This window comes from Aotus nancymaae, unplaced genomic scaffold (assembly GCF_030222135.1).
Source record: "Aotus nancymaae isolate 86718 unplaced genomic scaffold, 86718_ANA_hifiasm-v0.15.2.pri h1tg000008l, whole genome shotgun sequence".
Taxonomy (NCBI): Eukaryota; Metazoa; Chordata; class Mammalia; order Primates; family Aotidae; genus Aotus; species Aotus nancymaae.
The window spans coordinates 25,313,517-25,339,119 of record NW_026988419.1 but is presented as its reverse complement, the minus strand read 5'-3'; the positions used below and the strand labels follow the sequence as shown (position 1 = coordinate 25,339,119).

The window sequence follows — 25,603 nt, the reverse complement described above, 5'->3', positions numbered from 1 at the left end:
TAATGTAAATGTCTTTCTAGCTGTATTATTCTATATCTAAATATATTGATTTTGGATTTCAGAAAAATTGGAATAGGAACCCATGTGTCTAGAGGCTTCTACAGCTTTCATTAATGAGGAGGAATGATACTGAATATCACATTAATGAACTATCCTCTCATATGTATAGTGATGGCAATTTTAGAACCTATGTACAAAAGCGAATAATAGGAAAATATATTTTAAATTAGGACTCTTCAACGAAGTCCAGTATCTTTAGCTGCTGTCTGTTCACAGCATCTGGATAGATGACAGTGAATGAACAGAAACAAATAATCCATTATGGGCAAGCAACAGGTTACCAAAGTGTAGATGACTGGAAAATAACACACACAAACTGAACCCAAAACAACCATGATGCTAACATTTTTTCTCTTTGTCTTATTTGGTACTATGCAATTTTCTTGTGTCTTAAGTGAAAGAAACCACCAATCTATCCAATTAATATTTATGACTATTCATTATATGCCAAGCACCATGACAGGCACTAGGAAGACCGCCTCAGTATGAGGTCAAGGAGCATAAAGTCAAGTGAGGGAGAGACATATAAGCTGATAATTACAATACAATGTGGTAATTGAAAATGATAAAGAGTTATGCATGGGGTACATATATTTTGAGTAGTCAAACATGGTGGATTCCAACACTGGCTGTCTATTAGAATCACTTGGAGAGCTTTTAGAAAGCAACAGAGCATACGCCTGGGTAGAGCCCATAAATCAGTGTTAAATAAAACAAAACAAAAAAATTCTCTTGGTGATTAGTACAGCCAAGGTTTAGAACCACTGGCCTAATAATTTTGCGCACTGGGAAAATCATTATTCAGCCTTTCAATTAAGTATGCATTTGTTGCCAAATCCTAGATATTAAATCATTCATCCTTCCATCCATCCAATATTGATTAAGCACATACTGTATATCAGACATTGTATTAGACTACTGAAAATGGAGCAGTGAATCAATTAGATGAGGCCCTGACCAGACAGAGGACTGGGGTAGGTGTATTCTAGTTTGGACCTCTCCTGGAAAGTAGGAAAGTCACTGAAGAATTCTGCTGAAAAGCACACTGTTTCACCCACAGGAATGAGATAAGTGACAAGGGCATTATATTCTGAGAAACTGAATGCATTTCCTAAGGCTAGGCTCCCTTCAACTCTAATGGTTCAGGGTTGCACCTGTGACAGGAAGCAGAGCACCCAGCACAGCTGGGTAGGGTATAGGAAAAGCACTCAATTCCTCTATGTGGGATTAGCTTCTTTACAGGAAGTCCCCTGATACGGAAGGTAGACCATGGTCCCTAGAGGGACCATGAGATGTAATCAACCTCCATTTTCTTTTTTCTTTTTTTTTTTTTTGAGACGGAGTCTTGCTCTGTCGCCAGGCTGGAGTGCAGTGGCGCAATCTCGGCTCACTACAACCTCTGCCTCCTGGGTTCAAGCGATTCTTCTGCCTCAGCATCCCAAGTAGCTGGGACTACAGGCGCATGCCACCACGCTGGCTAATTTTTTTGTATTTTTAGTAGAGACGGGGTTTCACCATGTTGACCAGGATGGTCTCGATCTCTTGACCTTGTGATCCGCCTGCCTTGGCCTCCCAAAGTGCTGGGATTACAGGCGTGAGCCACCGCACCCGGCCTCAACCTCCATTTTCAATAACACAAACACATGACATAAATGATCAAGGGACCTCTTCCTCAAGGCAGCCTACTGTATTAAGCACCAATAACAATGAGAGGAGGTCACTGAGCTTGGCACTGGACATACATAACTTTATCTAATCCTCACAATAGCCCTGGATGGTAAATACAACCTCTATTTTAGATAAGAGAAAACCGAGGCTCAGCGGCAAAGACCAATTTGCCCAAGGTCACAGAGCTGAGATTCAAGGCCAGGACTTCCTGACTCCAAAGGCCTGTGCTCCTTCTACTTTCTTGGGGTTGGGGTTGGAGGAAGGAGGGAGGTAGGTTTGAGCTGACCATCTAATTTAGTAATAATATGCATGTCTCTTCTGGATGGATGTTTATTAACATAGTTTAGGCTGGTAGCAGTATAGAGCCACTGATGCTTTTTGAAGCAGGAAAGCCACACTGGTGTGCTCTGTTGTGCCCTCCCTCTGAAGGCAGTAGGGAGGGTGGAGAAACTACAGACAGGTGACAAGGCACATGAGAGTCTGTTTTAGGGTAGACAAGAGGATGGTGAAAGGAATGAGTGGGTTGATACTAGAGACTTTTTGGAAGAATTGAGAACATTGGGAATAAGTGTAAAAGGAGAAGGGAGTCTAAGATGACCCTGAAGCATAGAGCCTGGGGATTACAATGGTGATACCACTGGCCAACTGAGGGCAGGCTTCCAGGGGAGGGAATAAAAAATTGAGCTTCCTATGTGCTGAATATCCAGTGCCTGTGTGGGAAACAGCAAGCTTGGATCCAGGACTGAGATGTAGAAGACCTGGGGCACTTCTGATGGGAGCACAGAGCAGACAGCTGAAGCCGTGGGAATGGAGGGAATGGAGTGAGGAGAAACCTGAATGAGAAGGGGGATGAGCCCAGATGAGGGTTGTTTGTTTTTACTTTGTTTACCTTACAATCTAGAACTATCTAAAAGTGTATTTTGGTAGTCTGCAATTTTCTCATTATATTTTGAAAATTATGTTTTTGAAAATAACCAGGATGCTCACATGTACTTCCACAGTTTCTAACACCTCTCTGTATTTGTAAAATGTTCGTATCTTCATACCCTTTATCCAGCTTCCCCTAATGCTTACATCTTACAATAACCATGGCACATTGATCAAAACTTAGGAAATTAACATTATGCAAATTATGGCCTTTATTCAGATTTCACCAGTTGTTTCACTAATGTCCTTTTGCTGTTCCAAGATCCAATCCAGAATACGATATTGCACTTTTAGATTGTTTTATTACTGTTGTTGTTCTAGTTAATCATTTGCAAGAACACTTGAGACCCAAACATATCTTCAGGAAAGGAAACCTAGGGCAGTCTTTCAGTGGGACTCAAGGGGAGCAGTGTATGATAATATGAGAGACAGGATGTTTAGGAGTGATTGAATTGGAGGAATAATCTTATTGAAAGGTAACTGCTTAATAATGAAATCCCTTAAATAAAGCAAAATGAAAGCAATGTGGCAGCAGTGCTAAGAAATGGAGTCAGTAAGCAGGCTGCAAAATCATTTCAGGACTAGCTCCTGCCTCTTCTGCTGGTTCATAGAAACATAGGTCACCTGGAGGAAGAGTTAAAAGGAAGATGAAATGATCTACAGCAGGGACAAATGCAGGAGAGCATATCTGTAATGTTTTGCTACTTAAAAGTCCTTTCCACTCTAAAATTCTAAAATTTTTATGATTAGGGATATACAGGATATCAGACTTATTTACAAATTTACAAAGCAAATCATACTGGCATACTCTTCCTGGAGTACTATATGCAGTCAGTTATCATACAGTCAATGAGTACTTACTGAGTGTCTGAAATAAGCCAGGCATTGTGCTACGTGCTGGAGGTGGATACTTCAATGAATACCATTGATGAACAACAAGGAGAATTTCCAATTTCTCCTTATTAGGCAGGGTCCTTCTTGCTTCCAAACACAATTCATTATTCTTCTCACAAAAATAACCAACTTTGGTCACAATCATCTCTAATTGTCCCTCAACATTATTTGTACAGTACAGCTAAAGTAGCTATGTATTTATGTAATGTTTCTATGTGTATATATATTTCACATAGGTTTATTTGCTCTCTCCTTTTATAAGAGATTCTAAGCCCCTCCAGAAGCACTTCGTCTGCTGTCTTCTCCATCACTCTTCAGTATCTAATTCTATAAATTACAAGAGGTCAGTCATAACAGACACAAAGAGCTGGAAAATGCAATACATGCAGGAAAGATAAGGGAACCCAGCTTATTGTGTCTGGAGAAGATGTTGTGTCCAAGAGATTCAATGGTGGCCATTAAAAATACAGACTTTTAAGACAGATAATGCCAACCATCTTTTTTTCTCCCTGGAGGACGGAAGCTGTAGTATGAAAGCACTGAAGTCAAATATGAGAATAAATTTCCTGAGAGGGAAGACCTGTAGGTATTAAAATGTATCTCTTATAGTAATGCTTTTTAATGTAAATAAAAGAAGAAAAAGATTTTTCTGCAGCTGTTTAGAAATAGGGACTCGTTCTTCTGCTTAGAGGAGGTAAGGGTTTCCAAGGCAGGCCCAGATAACGTAGGCTCACTGCCATTCATTCCGCTTTCTCCTAAGGCAGACTGAATTTGCAAGACATTCTCTAAATATTTTCTTTAAGAAGACCAAACACAGGGAAGCTCAGGGTAAATAAGGACCTAAAAGCCAAGCTCGGGAAAGTGTGGGCCACGTCAGTTTCCCATCTGGGTGACACCAAGGGCTTTCCTCTGCTGTGGCTGAGGTCCTACAAGTGGGCCCGTCTGACAGGAGTCCTTTAGGAAATGAACAGGAAAAGTACAGATTCTCAGGAGCCAGTTTGCCTTAAACTCTGATTAGTAGAAAGGGTTCTGAAAAACAGGACTAAGGAAGAGGAGTTGTCTTGGTGGGGGAAAGGGTAGTTCAGATGTTGGGGGAGAGGGTTGAACTGTCTTTGGAATGCCCAAGTGGAGTCGTCTGTGAGTCCACATGGGAGATCTGTGAGTCCCCAGCTTATAGGTTTTAGGTGAAGCCATGAGAAAAAGTGATAGCCCATGGTGGCACATGCTGGGAAATGAGAAAAGACTGATCCCTGGTGAAACAGTACTATTAATATTTAGAAACAGATAAACAGAGAGAGGACTGGGAAGGAGTAGGTTGACAGGGAGGAGAAAAAGCAGAAGAGCCAGCACCAGTGAAGCCAAGGAAGGAGAATTTGATGAAGGAAGAAGAAGGTCAACAGCATCAAAGGTAGTGGAGAGGTCAAATAACATGAGGAAGACTCTCCTGAGGCCTGGAAAGTGCCTGCTGGATGTGGCAAACAGAAATCCATCAGTGACCTCAGACAGGGTGGTTTCAGGGGAGGAGGAGGAAAGACTGCAGAGGGGTGGGGACTGTGGGTTACTCTTTTATGAAGTCAGCTTTAAAGAAGAGAAGGTAAATTGGGCCACAGCTAAAGAAAGATGTAGGACTAAGAAAGTAATTTTTTTTTTTAAGATAAGAGAGACTTGGGCATATTTATATGCTAACATTAAGAAGCTACTACAGAAACAAAAGCTGAAGACATAAAAGTGGGGATAACTGATGAAACCTGGCCTTCAAAAGGCCTAAAGGAAATGGAATGTGGACCCAGCTGGAAGCTCTTTCAAATACACACATTTGCACATGTGTATGTGCGTGCATGGAAACACACACACACTCCCCTGAATGTGCGCATGTGCACACACATACATATACACACACACAGTATTTTCCTAACTGAAATGCTTCAAGTTTTTACTAAAATGTTATACAAAAAGGATTAATCATTACTCAGCTGGGCGCAGTGGCTCACACCTATAATCCCATCACTTTGGGAGGGTGAGGTGGGAGGACCACTTGAGCCCAGGAGTCTGAGACCGGCCTGGACAACATAGGAAGACCCTGTCTCTACAAAAAATACAAAAATTAGCTGGGTGTGATGGTAAATGCCTGTGGTCCCAGCCACTCAAGAGGCTGTGGCAGGAGGATCAATTGAGCCCAGCCACTCAAGAGGCTGCGGCAGGAGGTTGAGGCTGCAGTGAGCCATGGTCATGCCATTGCACTCCAGCTTGGGCGACAAAGCAAGACCCTGTCTCAAAAAAAAAAAAAAAAAGGTAATTACTAATTTATTCAGTATAGTCCCAAACTTCATTATATTAAGAACCAAACGCTACAAACTAACTGAAGGTTATTTGGCTTAGCAGTCCTTTAGTAAACAGGATCCTCGCTGCAGATGAGGCTGATGTGTTAGGACTTTCTGTGCATTAACTGACTGCACTGTATATCAGGGCTATTAATAATCATGTCTGGCAGCATTTCTGCAGTGGGCAGACCTGGTTATGCCAATGCAAGCCCTGACACCAGAGCCAAAGAATCAATGAGATAAGAAGAATCAACTCCACACTTCACTCACCCATCAAAGAAAACATCACTAGCAGGTAGCGCTACTGAGTTTCATGGTAGCAAAGAACATTGAAGAAACATGCTAGAAGATCATGAAAACCAACTAGCACAATCGATTCTGGTGCTAACATTTTCTATTTTGTCATCTTTAGAATCACCTGACACACTGGGAAGGTAACTTAGGCTTCATTTATAGATGCTCTAATGAGAAAGGTGAGAAAAGATGAATATTAAAAATGAAAAAGGTCATATGATTCAGAGCACTTATATTATGTATCTGGTACTTGGGGTTAAAAATGCAGAGATAATTGCCTATGAAATTAAAGGCAGTAATCTTAACAAAAAGGTAGAAGGGCCTCATTCCATTTTGTTCCATGACATTAAGTAAAATAAATCAAGATTCATTTAACTTGACTAATGTCTGAGAAGTTCAACTCAGCTTCCACCAAGCCCTGATGCTCAAGAGGAAAAAGGGACTGGGTCAGGCTCTGAAGTAGGAAGACCCTTTGCAAGATTTGATAACATCACCATTTTCCTGAAGCTCAGTTCTTAGAGATGCACAAGTGGCGTTTAAAGACCCAGTGATTAAAATGGGGGAAAAATTTGCAATGGAAATATCTCATCTTAGGCTTTAAAGAAAAGACCCACAACACACACACACATGTAAAAATAAAATGATAGCACAACACCAAAAGCAAACTCCACACTTTGATTCTAAATAAGGGTCTAAATAAAGAATATGAATAAAGATGCATAAGGAATAATTTAAAAAGGAAAACCATTTATTCATATAGTTTTACTGTCTTCCAAGAATATGTACTCCAGGGTAGGTAACTTGTATTTCTGTCGAGAAAGCCAGTGTCTTTCCTTTGGAGGGCACATATACCCACACCGAAATCAGCAAAAAGCACTATGAAGCAACCCACGGAGATGCAATTTGGTGTTCTTGATATGAGCTGCAAACTCTTCCTGAAATAGTTACATTAGGCTGGATGTGGACAGGACTCATATGTCCAGCCGTACTCTGAGCTAATGGAAAAACAATTTTAAATCAAAGGCACATATTTCGATAGCAGCCCATGTGGAAGAAACAAGCTTCAATCACTTCTCTAGGTACCTCATTTTGCTAATCACGTTGGCTGAAAAAATGGCAAGATTGCACCTGATATTGTATCTTGGCAGATAGTTACAGGAAATAAGGGTCTCTTTCACCTGCTCATTCAGAAATTGTACTTAAGTTTCTTAGCAACAATCTAAAGCCTCGAGTAGAAATATTTGGGATGTAATTTTGATTGCGATTATTGTAGCATCTGATTATAAAAATGATAGATTATATCATAGTTGTTACCTAGCTCAAATTCTTAAGGTGTTTAACAGTTACAAGAACATAACACTTCTCCTACAATGAGTTTTATTTTTGTTTTCTCTTAGAAAATGATTTTAGAGGCTGGGCACGGTGGCTCACACCTGTAACCAACACTTTGGGAGGCCGAGGTGGGTGGATCACCTAAGGTCAGGAGTTCGAGACCAGTCTGGCTAACATGGTGAAACAGTCTCTTCTAAAGACAAAAAAGAAAAAAATTAGCTGGGTATGGTGGCTCACACCTGTAAGCCCAGCTACTAGGGAGGCTGAGGCAGGAGAATCACTTGAACCTAGGAGGCAGAGGTTGCAGTGAGCCAAGATTGTGCCATTGCACTCCAGCCTGGGTGACAGAGCGAGACTTTGTCCCGCCAAAAAAGAAAAAGAAAATGATTTTAGAGAATTTGTATATATTTTTTATCTCAGAATAAGAGAAAATAACATCCTAGCTTTTTGAAAGATCTCTGAGTAAATAAAGAGTTGTGTATGTATATAGTTTAGTAAAATTAATATATAACTTCCCATATTCCTTTTGAAAGTTTTCAAATCTGTTTAGTTGTGAATGACACTGTCTTCTGTAGACAGTCTGTAACACCCTTTTACAGTGCTGATATTGGTATCTACATAATTTGCTGAATTAGTTCTCTGGAGAAAAAGAAGGAAGAGGGAAGAGCTATTAGGAAATCAGGAAGATAGATGACTAGAAAATCACACCTCTAGAAGTCATCTAAGGGAAAATAATTCTTGAAGTAGAAGGAGAAGAATGGTTGCTATCAAAAACTATCAAAATGATATCCTTTATTTCTGAGCCCTGATAGATTCATGCAGCTAATCTGTTAAGGCTAAAGCCCCAGCTGCAGCTGATGACATTTTTAATTAGCTAACTGGAAAAATAGCCACAAAAGTCAGGGTCACCTTAAATCTTACAGAGAACATAAAGAGTTGTTTTCATTTACTGAGCTTAAAGAAGTATTATCCGCAAGTTTGAAGAGCTAATACTTAACTGGTTTTTAATAAGACTAATTTAGTGCTAATATTTTTGCTAAAATAGACTTATTCTTCTAAAGTTCAGTATTAACCAGATTTTGCACATTTCAATCTCAGATTTTGGTTGTAAGGTTTTCCTCATATGCAGTTCAGAGACATTGCAACTCCAGTCTGTGTAGACTGTGCTTTAAGAGTTAGGCTGCCCTGGCCAGACGTGGTGGCTCACACTTGTAATCCCAGCACTTTGGGAGGCTCAGGCAGAGGATCCCTTAAACCCAGGAGTGTGAGATGAGCCCTAGCAATGTAGAGAGACCCTGTATCTACAAAAAATTAAAAAATAAATTAGGTGGGCATGGTGGCATGCAGCTGTAGTCCCAGTTACTTAGGAGGCTGAAGTAGGAGGATTGTTTGAGCTTGAGAGGTTGTGGCTGCAGTGAGCTGTGGTCATGTCACTGCACTATAGTCCAGTCTGAGCAACAGTGAGACCTTGTTTCAAAAAAAAAAGTCTGCTCTAAGAGACATGTTTTTAATAAACTGCCCTCCTAGATCAAGTGTATTTGAGTCACAACAGCATCTTTTCTGTCTGTATTAGATAATCCTTCTGCCTAAAGAGGACAGGTGGTGTGTGTGATGGACAGTAGGGTGCAAACAGACACTGCATTGCCATTTAAAATAGAGTGGTCAAGCTTCATTAAGTGATGGTTGCACAAAGACCTAAACGAGGTTAGGAAGCAAGCGTGGTTTCATACTGAGAAACAAACCGATTAAAAAAAAGAAAAAAAAAGGAAGCAACCTCAGCATTTATAGAAGGAAAGGAAAAGCAAGTAGAGAAACTCAGGTAGCAGCCAGCTTGGTATGCCCAAGGACCAACAAAAGGCCAGTGTGACTGGAAAAGAGTGAATGAGGGGGAACGTAGTGGGCGATGAGGCAGAGAGGTAATGGGAGATGAGACCATGTGTACCCTGGGCTTTTACTTGGAGTGAGAGGTGAAACTATTAGTTTGGGCCAGGAATGACATCATGTAATTTACACATGAACTATAGCTATAGTCTTTTTTTTTTTTTTTTTTTTTTTTTTTTGAGACCGAGTTTCGCTCTTGTTACCCAGGCTGGAGTGCAATGGCGAGATCTCGGCTCACCGCAACCTCCGCCTCCTGGGTTCAGGCAATTCTCCTGCCTCAGCCTCCTGAGTAGCTGGGATTACAGGCACGCGCCACCATGCCCAGCTAATTTTTTGTATTTTTAGTAGAGACGGGGTTTCACAATGTTGACCGGGATGGTCTCGATCTCTTGACCTCGTGATCCACCCGCCTCGGCCTCCCAAAGTGCTGGGATTACAGGCGTGAGCCACCGCGCCCGGCTTAGCTATAGTCTTAAGAACAGACTGAAGTGGGCCAAGTGTGGCAGAGGCCCAGTTACTGCAATAATCTAGGCGAAAGGTGATGGTGGACCCAAGCTACAGTAGTGAAAGTAGTGAAAAGTGGATAGATTTTGAAGCTGAAGCTTACAGAGTTTGCTGACTGGATGTGGAATGTGAGAGACAGGTGTTTGGCTTGAATCACCAGATGGATGGAGGTGCCATGAAGCAAGAAGGGAAATACTGCAGGAGGAGTGGTTTGCAATGTGAGTGGGGGTGGGAATACCAGGCACTCAGTTTGGGACATATTAAGGTTAAGACATTATTAGATGTCCAAAGAGCATTTCAACCTTTGGACTTAGCCTCAACTACAGTGAACTCACTAGAAAGACAGTTTTTTCTGGGGGTAGCAAGGGAAGGAGGGAGGAGAAGGCAGTCTTGGTAATAAGTGACATTTATGCAGTTAGTCTAAGAGCAGAGTAAGCTGCTAAATTTTGCTTGAAGGAAGAGGAAGCAATGAGAGTCTGACAGGACACACACACACACACACACACACACACACACACACACATTCATTCTGCTATTCACCAGGACAGTGTGAATAAAAATGGTAATCTTTAAAACAGAAATTTCTCACCATTCAGTAAAACTGGTATTTCAGTGGGAACTCCTGCTGGATATAATCATAATTTCAAAGAAAATGTGAGACCAAAGACAGGAAGAGATGGCTTAGAAGGTAGAAGAACCACTTTGGGTATTCTCTTGAGGCTCTCATGCCAAGCCATTAAATTGCTTCGGAATGGTCTAAGTCAAGGACTGCACCTGACAAACACGTAGGAGCAACTGCTCCCTGAGAACACAATTCTGTTCTAAGCAACCAGGGAAAGAGGCCGAATCTTGCCTACTGCCCTCAACCAGTGCTGGAGAGAGACTAGTTTTACATTTATATGGTAATGGGAACTGTGGATTTGCCAGGCACCCCAAGTCCCCAAATCACATTTTTGTTGATTGAGAATGGGAAATACTGAAGCATCCACATGAATTTCCCTGGATTGGATTTCACTTCAGCACTCAGAAGAGAAAATATGACTTAAACTGGAGTTTCTGAAAAGCTAGTCCAAACAGCTGGTGTCAGTCTGGTGATGTTTTTAGCAGTCCAAAGTAAAATGAAAAAAAAATTAAAAAGTAGAATGATTTCTAAATCGACTTGACTTTAAAAAGCTGTTTGATTTCTGAAGCAGTTTGCCTATTTTTTTTTATAGTGTTACTATGTTCTTACATGAAATGATGGTGAGAAATAAAGGGTAATGTTTTTATTTCTGTTTTGGCTAAAGATATTTACAAGGCAACCCTATAGTTATCTTCACATTTTTGTTTTAAGTTTACAGGTCTGGGAACATAGGAAGGTCTGGCAAATGCTGATCTGGAGTAAATGCATTTGCTGGCACTAACCCAATTGTTATGCCTGGTTCTCCATGGCTGATTGAGCTTGCCAAGGAGCACAGGGAAACCTGTGTCAGTGATCCACCTCCCTGTTCAAGGGACACCAGTGTCTGCCACCTCCTTGCCTTCCGTAACACTCTCAGAGTCATAGTTCTTTCTCTTCTTTCTTCTTTTTTTTTTGAGATAGAGTCTTGCTCTGTCATCAGGCTGGAGTGCAGTGGCGCAATTTCGGCTCACTGCAACCTCTGCCTCCCGGGTTCACGCAATTCTCCTGCCCACTGCAACCTCTGTCTCCCGGGTTCACACAATTCTCCTGCCTCAGCCTCCTGAATAGCTGGGACTACAGGCACGGGCCACCATGCCCAGCTAACATTTGTATTTTTAGTAGAGATGGGGTTTCACCATGTTGGCCAGGATGGTCTGAATTTCTTGGCCTCATGATCCACCCTCCTCAGCCTCCCAAAGTGTTAGGATTACAGGCGTGAGCCACTGCACCCGACCTCTCTTTTTCCTTTTTCTTTTCTTTTTCTCTTTTTTGAGACAGAGTTTTGCACTGTCATCTGGGCTGGAGTGCAATGGCGCAATCTCAGCTCACTGCAACCTCCACCTCCCAGGTTCACGCAATTCTTCTGCCTCAGCCTCCTGAGTAGCTAGGATTACAGGTGCACACCACCATACTCAGCTAATTTTTTGTAGTTTTAGTAGAGATGGGGTTTCACTATGTTGGCCAGACTGGTCTTGAACTACTGACCTTGTGATCCGCCTACCTTGGCCTCCCAAAGTGCTGGGATTACAGGTGTGAACCACCAAACCTGGACTCTTCTTTCTTTTTTAAAACAATTATTATTGTTAGGGGACTTCTGCCAAGATGGTCAAATAGGAACAGCTCCAGACTGCAGTTCCCAGTGACAGAGATGCAGAAGGCAAGTAATCTCTGCATTTCCAACCGAGGTATCAGGTTCATTTCAATGGGACTGGTTGGGCAGTGGGTGTAGCCCAAGGAGGGTGAACTGAGGCAGGGTGGGGTGCTGCCCCACCTGGGAAGTGCAACTGGACAAAGAATCGGGGACTTTATCCCCACGGCACTCCAGTTTAGATACTGCGCTTCTTCCATGGCCATTGCAACCCACAGTCCAGTAGAATGCCACCAGGATGAAAAGTGCCATGAATTACCAACACAGATCTGAGTAACAGTTCTGGCTGGCCAGGCGCCGCGAGTTGTTGGCGCAGATCTGGGCAGAAGTTTTGACTAGCACGGAGACTGCCTGCAGGATAGCTCTACCCGCCCCCCTAGGAAGAGGCAGAGCTGAAGGCAGGGAGACAGGTGACATGGCTTGGCAGGTCCCACCCCCACAAAGGGACCTTGGGACCTTAGCAGGTCCCACTCTCACCTTCCAGCAAACTGAAGCCCTCTCACTTGAGAGTTCTGCAGCCAGCACATCAGTCTGAACTCGACCTAGGATGATCAAGCTCGGTGGAAGGAAGGGCATCTGCCATTTTGAAGGTGGGTCTAATCTCACCTGTGTACACAAAAGCCAGAGGAAGCCTACACAGCAGCCGAGCTGAGTCCAAGGCAACCTAGCAGTGCCTCTGCAGGCATACAAGGGACAGACTGCCTCCTCAAGTGGCTCCCTGACCCCTGAATAACCAAAGAAATGCCTCATACAGGAGACCTCAGGCTGATACCTGGCGGCTACCTTTCTGGGATGAAGGTACCAGAGGAAAAATCAGGCAGCAATCCTTGCTGCTCCACACCCCCCACGGGTGATTCCCAGGCAAACAAGGTCTGGAGTGGACCTCCAGCAGTCCTACAGCAGAGGGGCCTGCTGGAAGGAAAACTAAAAAACAAAAAGAAATAGCTTCAACATCAACACAAAGGACGTCTACTCAGAGACCCCATCCGAAATCACCAACTTCAAAGATGAAAGGAAGATAAACCCATGAAGATGGGAAGAAACCAGTGCAAAAAGGATGAAATCATCAAAAAGCAGAACGCCTCTCCTCCTCCAGGGGATCACAACTCCTCAACAGCAAGGGAACAAAACACAATGGAGAATGAGTTTGATGAATCAACAGAAGCAGGCTTCAGAAGGTGGGAAATAACAAACTTCTCTGAGCTAAAGGAACATGTTCTAACCCAATGCAAAGAAACTAAAAACCTTGAAAAAAGGTTAGATAAAATGCTAACTAGAATAACCAGCTTAGAGGAGAACATAAATGACTTGATGAAGCTGAAAAACATAGCACGAGAACTTTGCGAAGCATACACAAGTTTCAATAGTCGAATTGATCAAGCAGAAGAAAGCATATCAGAGATTGAAGATCAACTCAATGAAATAAGAATGCAAGATTAGAGAAAAAAGAGTGAAAAGAAATGAACAAAGCCTCCAAGAAATATGGGATTATGTGAAAAGACCTTCTATGCTTGATTGGTGTACCTGAATGTGATGGGGAGAATGAATCCAAGCTGGAAAACACTCTTCAGGATATTATCCAGGAGAACTCCCTCAACCTAGCAAGGCAGGCCAACAGTCAAATCCGGGAAATACAGAGAACACCACAAACATACTCCTCAAGAAGAGCAACCCCAAGGCACATAATTGTCAGATTCACCAGGGTTGAAATGAAGGAAAAAACGCTAAGGGCAGTCAGAGAGAAAAGTCAGGTCACCCACAAAGGGAAGCCCATCAGACTCACAGCGGATCTCTCAGCAGAAACCCTACAAGCCAGGAAATCCAACATCCTTAAAAAAGAATTTTCAATCCAGAATTTTGTATCCAGCCAAACTAAGCTTCATAAGTGAAGGAGAAATAAAATCCTTTACGGACAAGCAAATGCTGAGAGATTTCGTCACTATCAGACCTGTCTTACAAGAGCTTCTGAAGGAAGCACTAAACATGGAAAGGAACAACCAGTACCAGCCACTGCAAAAACGTACCAAATGGTAAAGACCAATGATGCAATGAAGAAACTGCATCAACTAACGGGCAAAACAACAGCCAGTAACAAAATGGCAGGATCAAATTCATACATAACAATATTAACATTAAATATAAATGGCCTAAATGCCCCAATCAAAAGACACAGACTGGCAAACTGGATAAAAGCCAAGACCCATTGGTGTGCTGTATTCAGGATATCCATCTCACGTGCAAAGATCCACACAGACTCAAAATAAAGGGATGGAAGATTTACCAAGCACATGGAGAGCAAAAAAAAGCAGGTGTTGCAATCCTATTCTCTGATAAAATGGACTTTAAACTAGCAAAGATCAAAAGAGACAAAGAAAGGCATTACATAACAGGAAAAGGATCAATGCATCAAGAAGAGCTAACTATCCTAAATATATATGTACCCAATACAGGAGCATCTGATACATAAAGCAAGTTCTTAACAACCTACAAAGAGACTTAGACTCCCGCATAATAATAGTGGGAGACTTCAACACTCCACTGTCAATATTAGACAGATCAACGAGACAGAAAATCAACAAGGACATCCAGGACTTGAACATAGATCTGGACCAAGTGGACCTAATAGACATCTACAGAACTTTTCACCCCAAATACATAGAATATACATTCTTCTCCACACCACATCGCACTTACTCTAAAATTGACCACATAATTAGAAGTAAATCACTCCTCAGCAAATGGAAAAGAATGGAAATCATAACAAACAGTCTCTCATACCACAGTGCAATCAAATTAGAACTCAGGATTAAGAAACTCACTCAAAATCTCACAAATATATGGAAACTGAACAACTTGCTCCTGAATGACAACTGGATAAACAATGAAATGAAGGCAGAAGTAAAGATATTCTTTGAACCAATGAGAATGAAGACACAACATATCAGAATCTCTGGGACACATTTAAAGCAGTGCCTAGAGGGAAATTTATAGCAATAAATGTCCACATGAGAAGTAAGGAAAGATCTAAAATCAACACCCTATCGTCAAAATTGAAAGAGCTAGAGAAGCAAGATAAAAAAAAACTCAAAAGCTGGCAGAAGACAAGAAATAACTAAAATCAGAACAGAACTGAAGGAGACAGACACACAAAAAAACCTTCAAAAAATCAATAAATCCTGAAGCTGGTTTTTTGAAAAGATCAGCAAATAGACAGACTGCTAGTCAGACTAATAAAAAAGAAAAGAGAGAAGAATTGAATAGATGCAATAAAAAATGATAAAGGGGATATCACCACTGATTCCACGGAAATACAAACCACCATGAGAGATTACTACAAACAACTCTATGCACATAAAGCAGTAAATCTGGAGGAAATAGATAAATTCCTGGATACCTGCACCCTCCCAAGACTAAACCAGGAAGAAGTTAAAATCCTGAATAGACCAATAACAAGGTCTGAAGTTGAGGCAGCAATTAATAGCCTACCAATAAAAAAAAGTCCAGGTCCAGACGGGTTCACAGCTGAATTTTACCAGATATACAAAGAGGAGCTGGTACCATTCCTTCTGAAATTATTCCAAACAATACAAAAAGAGGGAATCATCCGTAACTCATTTTATGATACCAACATTATTCTGATACCAAAACCTGGCAGAGACATAACTAAAAAAGAAAACTATAGGCCAATATCCATGATGAACATCGATGCAAAAATCTTCAATAAAATACTGGCAAACCGAATGCAACAGCACATCAAAAAGCTTATCCATCACGATCAAGTAGGCTTCATCCCGGTGATGGAAGGCTGGTTCAACATATGCAAATCTATAAATGTAATCCATGACATAAACAGAACCAAAGACAAAAACCATATGATTATCTCAATAGATGCAGAGAAGGCCTTTGACAAAATTCAACAGCCCTTTATGCTAAAAATCCTCAATAAACTAGGTATCTATGTAACATATCTCAAAATAATAAAAGCTATTTACAACAAACCCACAGCCAATATCATACTGAACAGGCAAAAACTGGAAGCATTTCCTTTGAAAACTGGCACTAGACAAGGATGCCCTCTCTCACCACTCCTATTCAATATAGTATTGGAAGTTCTAGCCAGAGCAATCAGGCAAGAAAAAGAAATAAAAGGTATTCGATTAGGAAAAGAGGAAGTCAACGTGTCTCTATTTGCAGATGACATGACTATATTTAGAAAACCCCATCCTCTCAGCCCCAAATCTCCTGAAACTGATATGCAACTTCAGCAAAGTCTCAGGATACAAAATCAATGTGCAGAAATCACAAGGATTCCTATACACCATTAATAGACTTAAAGAGAGCCAAATCAAGAATGAACTACTATTCACAATTTCTACAAAGAGCATAAAACACCTAGGAATACAGCCAACAAAGGATGTAAAGGACCTCTTCAAGGAGAACTACAAACCACTGCTCAAGGAAATAAGAGAGGACATAAACAGATGAAAAAAAACATTCCATGTTCATGGTTAGGAATAATCAATTTCCTGAAAATGGCCATTCTGCTCAAAGTAATTTATAGATTCAACGCTATCCTCATCAAGCTACCAAAGACCTTCTTCACAGAACTGGAAAAAACCACTTTAAACTTCATATGGAACCAAAAGAGAGTCTGCATAGCCAAGACAATCCTAAGCAAAAATAACAAAGCTGGAGGCATCACACTACCTGACTTCAAACTATACTACAAGGCTTCAAACTGTACTACTACGGCATGGTACTGGTACCAAAACAGAGATATAGACCAGTGGAACAGAACAGAGGGCTCGGAAGCAATGCCACACATCTACAACCATCCAATCTTTGACAAACCTGACAAAAGCAAGCAATAGGGAAAGGATTCCCTGTTTAATAAATGGTGCTGGGAAAACTGGCTAGACATGTACAGAAAGCAGAAACTGGACCCCTTCCTTAAAAATTACACTAAAATTAACTCCAGATGGATTAAAGATTTAAACATAAGACCTAACACCATAAAAACCCTAGAAGAAAACCTAGGCAATACCATTCAGGACATAGGCATAGACAAGGACTTCATGACTAAAACACCAAAAGCAATGGCAACAAAAGCCAAAGAAGACAAATGGGATCTAATTAAACTTAAGAACTTCTGCACAGCAAAGGAAACAATCATCAGAGTGAACTGGCAACCAACAGAATGGGAAAAAATTTTTGCAATCTACCCATCTGACAAAGGGCTAATATCCAGAATCTACAAAGAACTAAAGCAAATTTACAAGAAAAAAACAAACAAGTCCATTCAAAAGTGGGCGAAGGATGTGAACAGATACTTTTCAAAAGAAGACATTTATGAGGCCAACAAACATATGAAAAAATGCTCATCATCACTGGTCATTAGAGAAATGCAAATCAAAACCACGTTGAGATACCATCTCACACTAGTTAGAATGGTGATCATTAAAAAATCTGGAGACAACAGATGCTGGAGAGGATGTGGAGAAATAGGAACACTTTTACACTGTTGGTGGGTGTGTAAATTAGTTCAACCATTGTGGAAGACAGTGTGGTGATTCCTCAAGGATCTAGAAATAGAAATTCCATTTGACCCAGCAATCCCATTACTGGGTATATATCCAAAGGATTATAAATCGTTCTATTATAAAGACACATGCACACGTATTTTCGTAGTGGCTCTGTTTACAATAGCAAAGACCTGGAATCAACTCAAACGCCCATCGATGATAGACTGAACAAGGAAAATGTGGCACACACATATACCATGGAATACTATGAAGCCATAAAAAACGATGAGTTTGTGTCCTTTGTAGGGACATGGATGAATCTGGAAACCATCATTCTCAGCAAACTGACACAAGAACAGAAAATCAAACACTGCATGTTCTCACTAATAGGTGGGTGTTGAACAATGAGAACACACGGACACAGGGATGGGAGCATCACACACTGGGGTCTGTTGTGGGGGAACACAAGGACAGCGGGGGGTAGGGAGTTTGGGGAGGGACAACACTGGGAGAAATGCCCGATGTAGGTGACAGGGGGATAAAGACAGCAAACTACTATGGCACGTGTGTACCTATGCAACAATCCTGCAATATCTACACATGTACCCCAGAACTTAAAGTACAAAAAAAATTATTATTAAATATTTTAATTGACATTTAATCTAATTGTATTGATAGGGTACAATATGCTATTTCAATACACTAAACAATGTATAATAATCAAATCAGGGTAATTAGCATATCTATCATTGCAAACATTTATCATTTCTTTATGGTGGGAACATTCAAAATTTACTCTTCTAGCTATTTGAAAATATACAACAAATTATTGTTAACTATATTCACTGTACAGTGCTATAGAATGCCAGAACCCATTCCTCTGATCTAACTATAATTTGTATTTGTTAACCAACCTCTCCCTTACCCTCTCATCCCCCTATCCTTTCCCACCTCTAGTGACCACTATTCTACCCTCTACTATGTGATCCACTTTTTTAGTTCCTGCATATGAGTGAGAACATGTAGTATTTGTCTCTCTGTGCTTGGCTTATTTCACTTAACATCATCTAGGATCATCCATATTGCTGTGAATGACAGGATTTCACTCTTTTTTATGGCTGAATAGTACTTCATTATGTATATTTACCACATTTTCTTCGTCCATTTGATGGACACTTCCACATTTCGGTTCTCGTGAATAGTGGGATTCCCGTAAGTATGAGGATACAGATATCAATTTGACTAATGATTTCCTTTCCTTTGGCTATATACCCAGTAGTGGGATTGCTGGGTCATATGGTAGTTCTATTTTTAGTTGTATTTTTGTTGTGTGTGTGTGTGTGTGTGTGTGTGTGTGTGTGTGGTTTTTTTTGTTGAGACAGAGTTTCATTCTTGTTGCCCAGGCTGGAGAGCAATGGTGCGATCTCAGATCATTGCAACCTCAGCCTGCAGAGTTCAAGCGATTCTCCTGCCTCAGCATCCTGAGTAGCTGGGATCGCAGGCATGTACCACCACGCCTGGCTAATTTTGTATTTTTAGTAGAGAGGGATTTCTCTATATTGGTCAGGCTGGTCTCGAACTCCTGACCTCAGGTGATCCGCCTGTCTCAGCCTCTCAAAGTGCTGGGACTACAGGCGTGAGCCAGCACACCCAGCCTATTTTTAATTTTTTGAGGAAGTTCCATGCTGTTTTTCATGGATCTTGTACTGATTTACATTCCCACCAACTATTTATAAGAGTTCTCTTTTCTCCACATCCTCTCATCTATGGGGTGAGATGATACCTCATTGTGGTTTTGATTTGCATTTCCCTGATGTTTAGTGATGCTTTCTCTTCTTTCTAAATACCATCTGCCCTACCTATCTAAAAGGGCTGCTGTAAAGAACAAATAAGATATTTAAGGGAAAGTACTTTGTGACTAATGAAATCATACTTATCTTCATATACATTAAACTATCCTACACCTAATTACAATTATTAGCACAGCTAGCATGTGTAGTCTTCTATTTTAGGTTTCAAGGACAATCATGACCCTTAAGGGCCTTCTGATCTAGCCAGTAAGAGAGGATATATACAAAAGGAGATGAAAACCATCCAAGCCCTTAAGTGCCAAATGTGTGGTCCAGATGATCACTGCTGGAAGAGCCCAGAGAAAGGATCAGCTACTGAGGACAGGTGGGAAGAGGCAGCACTTGAGTTGCCTTTACAGTAAGAGTAGCCTAGTCAAGTCGAGAGGACTGGGAGGCAGCTGGTGTCGGGGAAATGAGTATGTCATTGTGGCTGGGCTAGGGTGGCTGTGGTCCATCAGGAACAGCAGAAGATTCTGGCTCGTGGTGTGGTCCACGTAGGGATCATGTGGAAGTTAAAGTTGTGCATGTAGGTCATGGTCAGATGACACAGATCCTTAAAAACCCATCCAAGGGTCTTGCTTTATCCTGTAGGTAGCTGAACTACTCACAGTCTAATAAGACCATTTTACAGTAGTACATATGTTAGAGGGACTGAGGAGTCGTACCATGGGAGGTAGAATCCCCAGTTAGAAAATTACCGAAATAGCTGGGCACGGTGGCTCAAGCCTGTAATCTCAGGGCTTTGGGAGGCTGAGGCGGGTGGATCACCTGAGGTCGGGAGTTTGAGACCAGCCTGACCAACACGGAGAAACCCCATCACTTCTAAAAATACAAAATCAACTGGGTGTGGTGCCGCATGCCTGTAATCCCAGCTACTAGGGAGGCTGAGGCAGGAGAATCACTTGAACCTGGGAGGCAGAGGTTGCAGTGAGCCGAGATCGTGCCATTGCACTCCAGCCTGGGCAACAAGAGCAAAACTCTGTCTCAAAAAAGAAAGAAAATTATTGAAATAAGGTGATGAGAGTAGAGACAAGGGGGATGGCAATGGGAATGAAAAGGGGAAAATCTGACTCGCTCTTAGAGAACCTTAAAGCAAAGCTCTCGGACTATGTCACGGTTCAAATTAGGGAAAAATAAGAGACTGACGCCGTAATTAACTGAAACACACCTGACCACATGAATATATATATATATATATTATTTGGAGATGGAGTCTTGCTCTGTTTCCGAGGCTGGAGTGCAGTGGTGCGATTTCGGCTCACTGCAACTTCCACCTCCCAAGTTCAAGCGATTCTCATGTCTCAGCCTCCCCAGTAGCTGGGACTACAGGTGCATGCCACCATGCCCACTGCACCTGGCCCACATGGATATATTTTTCAGGGAAAAATTGACTTCGATTTGAAGTGGAGACGTCCAGTAGGCAGCTGGACATAATAAACTAGTGGGTGATCTCCTCAAGGAAGAGTGCTAGGCCAAACGCTGTCACCTTATAGTCAGTGTCGAGTTACAGAGGAACCACGACTCCCTGCAGACGACAACAAAGTGCCCTGAGAAGGCCAGGTGTGGCAGCTCATGCCTGTAATCCTAGCACTTGAGGAGGCTGAGGTGGGTGGATCACTTGAGATCATGAGTTCGAGTCCAGCTTGGCCAACATGGTGAAACCCATCTCTACTAAATATACAAAAATTAGCCAGGTGTGGTGACGCAGGCCTGTAATCCCATCTGCGTAGGAGGCTGAGGCAGGAGAATTGCTTGAACCTGAGAGGCGGAGGTTGCAGTGAGCCAAGATCGTGCCACTACACTCCAGCCTAGGTGACAGAGTGAGACTTTGTCTAAAAACGAAACAAACCAAACAAACGAACAAACAACAAAAAAAACCCTAAGTGCCCCAAGAAAGGGGCACCCTCTACTAGGTCACATAAAGTTGCCACTTTGCCTCCTGTCAAGGCTGGAGTATTATGCAGAAGGGCAGCCAAGGTGTTGGATATTTCTAGCATTAAGGAGCTAGAGGAAGATATGGAGGCAGTGAGGGCAAGAAGAAGGGGAAGACTCGGACAGGACAGAGTGCAGAGAAGGACAGGGAGAAGGAAGTCTAGAAGAAAGGGCGACCAACAATGCCCAGGAGGCCAAAGAAACAAGGGCCTCAGGAAGTCAAGAGGTCAGAGAAGAGAGTAATCCACAGTCAGGCTGCAAGGGACCATGTCAGAAGTGGATGGGCAAAAGGGAAATGGAGACACTTCTGAAATTTTTTTTTTTTTGAGACAGTTTTGTTCTTGTTGCCCAGGCTGGAGTACAATGGAGTGATCTCGGCTCACCACAACCTCTGCCTCTCGAGATCAAGCGATTCTCCTCCCCAGCCTCCCGAGTAGCTGGTACTATAGGCATGTACCACTATGCCCAGCTAATTTTGTACTTTTAGTAGAGACAGGGTTTCTCCATGTTGATCCGGCTGGTCTTGAACTTCTAACCTCAGGTGATCCACCCACCTTAGCCTCCAAAGTGCTGGGATTACAGGTGTAAGCCACTGCGCCAGGCAGTTCTGAGAATTTTGACAGTAAAAGGAATGCTTAAGATGGGATCTTAGGTGGTAGTACGAACAGGGGAGTGGTTTTTTTTTGTGGTTTTTGTTTTGTTTTTTTAAAGTGAGAGGACAGGTGAAAAAATTAGAGAGTATGACATTAATTAAATATGCTAGAAACAGGGAATGGGAATTAAGGGCATGGTCCCTGAAGGATCCCGCTGCATCACTACTGATGGGCCAGAGTCCGCATCTCATAACTTCTACTGATGCTGTGTGCTCTGCACAGAAAGTTGTGGCAATTCCCTGAATCCCAGCCTCTTCGATGCCTCCAGGCTCATCTTTCTTTTGCCTCTTCTCTCCTGTTCACCTACTAACTCCTCCTGAATTGTGATCTACTTAAAATAAAAGCTAAGGCCGGGTGCGGTGGCTCACGCCTGTAATCCCAGCAATTTGGGAGGCTGAGGCGGGCGGATTATGTGAGGTCAATAGTTCAAGACCTGCCTGGCCAACATGGTGAAACTCTCTTTCTACTAAAAATACAAAAATTAGCCAGGTGTGGTAGACATGCCTATAATCCCAGCTACTCGTGAGGCTGAGGCAGGAGAATTGCTTGAGCCTGGGAGATGGAGGTTGCAGTGAGTCGAGATTGTGCCACTGCACTCCCGCCTGGGCGACAGAGTAAGACTCTGTCTCAACAACAAATAAATAAATAAAAATAAAACAAAAAAATAAGAGTTAACATTTCCTGAGAGCTTATTGTGTTCTGGACATTATTCCCTGAATCCTCACACTTTCCTTGTGAGGTGGTTATTACCTCCAGGTGAGAAAACTGGTTCTGAGAGCTATCAGAGATAGCAGTGAGCTCTGAGCCCAGACAGTCCAACTTAACTCAGAGTTTATAATAAACCGCCTCCATTTGTGTCCTCACTTTATTATTTTTTCTCAGTTTGCTCCACCTGGGCTTGGTAACCCAGCTCTAAGCTTTAGCTTTGTGGTGAGGCTGCCGCTGCAGGTAATGGTCCCTCCCTCAAATCACTGCACTGCAGCTGCCTGCGGGGCGTGTTGTAATGGTCTAGCCCAAGCCCTAGGACACCTCCACCCATCTTCTGAGAAACTTTGAAGTTCACCTGCTGTTATTTCTTCTAGTTGTACAAGCCTCTTCATGTTTGTCTTTTGAGAGAAATCTAGACGTTCGGCATCCTTTGAGATGGACTTCCTCACTGAGTTATGGATCTAGTATCTGAGACATCTGCAAACTCTAGTCTTAATATTTAATTACATGGCTTTGGAGTTAAAACCTCAAATGCCTAGGCCTGGGGAACTATCATAAATGAATTAAATGGGCTAGAGATGAGAAAAACAGGGCAGCAATATGCTATATACCAAGTGACACTGGGTTTGGGGAGACAAACTAGAGCAGAAGAGGTTATGGCAAAGTGGAGCCTCCAGTGTCTAAAGCTAATCTCTGCTACACAGAATGAGGGAAGTTCTGTGCCATCAGAACTCATTTCCCAAGAGAAACCAGAACGCTTCACTTTGTGTGTGCACAAAAACTCCTGATTTTTTTAAATGTTGGCAACTATTTCACAATTTCATAACTTACTGGGGCCATCCCTGTAAGGCCAAACAAAACATGTCTGCTGGCCAAATTTGGCCTTGAGGTGACACATTCTACTGTGCCTGTTTGTGACACATCCTGCTGTTCCTGTGTTCAGCAAGAGCTGACGCTCCTACTAGCAATTCTTAACGTCCCTCCCAGAAATTTCCCTAACAGCTACCAATCCAGATGTGTCCTGATGTTGCCATGTATGCCCAGATTTTCCACAGAGTTCCTCATGCACCTTCATGTGTAGACACTGTAAATAATTCTTCTCATGAAAAGTTAACTAGATCTTGAACTAATTCAGCAGGACCGCCATCTGGGAGTCCTCAGAAACAGTGAATTGTCAGCACTGTAAACATTAAGGCTTCAGGGAGGACACTGACTTTTTCTAAACTAATCACCCCTGCCAGTCAAGATGTGCAGTATGGGTTCAAGAACAAGGCGTTCATTTAACAACAATAACAAAAACAGTGAGGATGAAAACCGGACAGCCATCATAATGAAAGGCCTAAAAGCAAACTGTGACTTCCCTAATAAGGCGACGGCCAAAGCTGGCTCCCTGGCGGTCGAGTGCCAATACAATTAATCAGTCTGTTTTCAGTTTTCTCACGACAGCAATATTAACAGTTTGCTTTATTCTGTTTATATGGTGCTGACAGGTCTTCGGCATGTTGGGCCTACTTGCTGGAGATTAATGAGCACTCTCACATCGAAGTAAAAACCAGGCAGGAAGAGATGCCTTTTACTACTAGATAAGAACTGGATTCTCTTGCTTTTTTTGGTTCCCCATCAACTCTTCCCTCTTTTAATTTCTATCAGGGATATAGAAGATTAGTTAAGTCCAGCAAGTTCACCTCACTGTTTAAACTCCCCCACTTTAGATGAGGGAGGTTTTTTTTTTGCCGCCCTTGCAGGTAAAACAAAGGGAGCATTAAATATTGATTTTGGATAAACTCATCACATACAAAGGTACTGGTGACTAACTTTGTTTTTAAGAAGCCAGATTCAGCCTGGGCAATGTGGAGAAACCCTGTCTTTACTAAAAATACAAAAATTAGCTGGGTGTGGTGGTGCATGCCTGTAATGCCAGCTACCCGGGAGGCTGAGGCAGGAAAATTGCTGGAACCTGGGAGGCAGAGGTTGCAGTGAGCCGAGATCACACCACTGCACTCCAGCCTAGGCGACAGAGCGAGACTCTGTCTCAAAAAAAAACGTGTGGCTGGCCAGGTATGGTGGCTGACACCTGTAATCTTAGCACTTTGGAAGGCCAAGGTAGGTGGGTCACCTGAGGTCAGGAGTTCAAGACTAGCCTGGCCAACATGGTGAAACCCTGTCTACTAAAAATACAAAAATTAGCCGGGTGTGGTGGCATGTGCCTGTAATGCCAGCTACCTAGGAGGCTGAGGCAGGAGAATTGCTGGAACCTGGGAAGCGGAGGTTGCAGTGAGCTGAGATCGCGCCACTGCATTCCAGCCTGGGTGACAGAGCAAAATTCCGTCTCAAAAAAAAAAATATGTGTAAGTTGGCTGCAGGAAGTATGAACACTTCAGCAAAACTCTTGGAGATTATTTCACTAAATAGTCATATTTCAAAATAAATCATCCCTGATGATTTACTGGCTAGGAAAACAATTTTTTAAAATTACATTTTAATTAAATTAAAAAAAAAAAGATTTGAAAAAATTCAAGACCAGCCTCCTCAACTTACCCCTCCCTCAAAAGCTGTAGAAGTACTACTTGCTACTAGCACACTTTTCTCTGCCTCAGGTTGGAGAGAAATGGCAACCCTAAACAATATTTTAACAACATGTAAGGAGAGGAAATCCAAAATAAAAAAATTTAAAATAAAACAGTGCTTCCTCAGTTTCTGTAGGAATCAATGTCTCATTGTTGGCTCGCAGGGAGAGTGCTCCACCCA

At 42.1% G+C, this 25,603-nt stretch overlaps 1 protein-coding gene across 2 annotated transcripts in view; it reads right to left on the bottom strand.

Annotated features, from left to right (window-relative positions):
- The window catches only part of PLEKHM3 (pleckstrin homology domain containing M3), a 211,094-nt gene that overhangs the window by 86,675 nt on the left and 98,816 nt on the right, over positions 1-25,603 (bottom strand). The gene's annotated exons all lie outside the window — the stretch shown is intronic.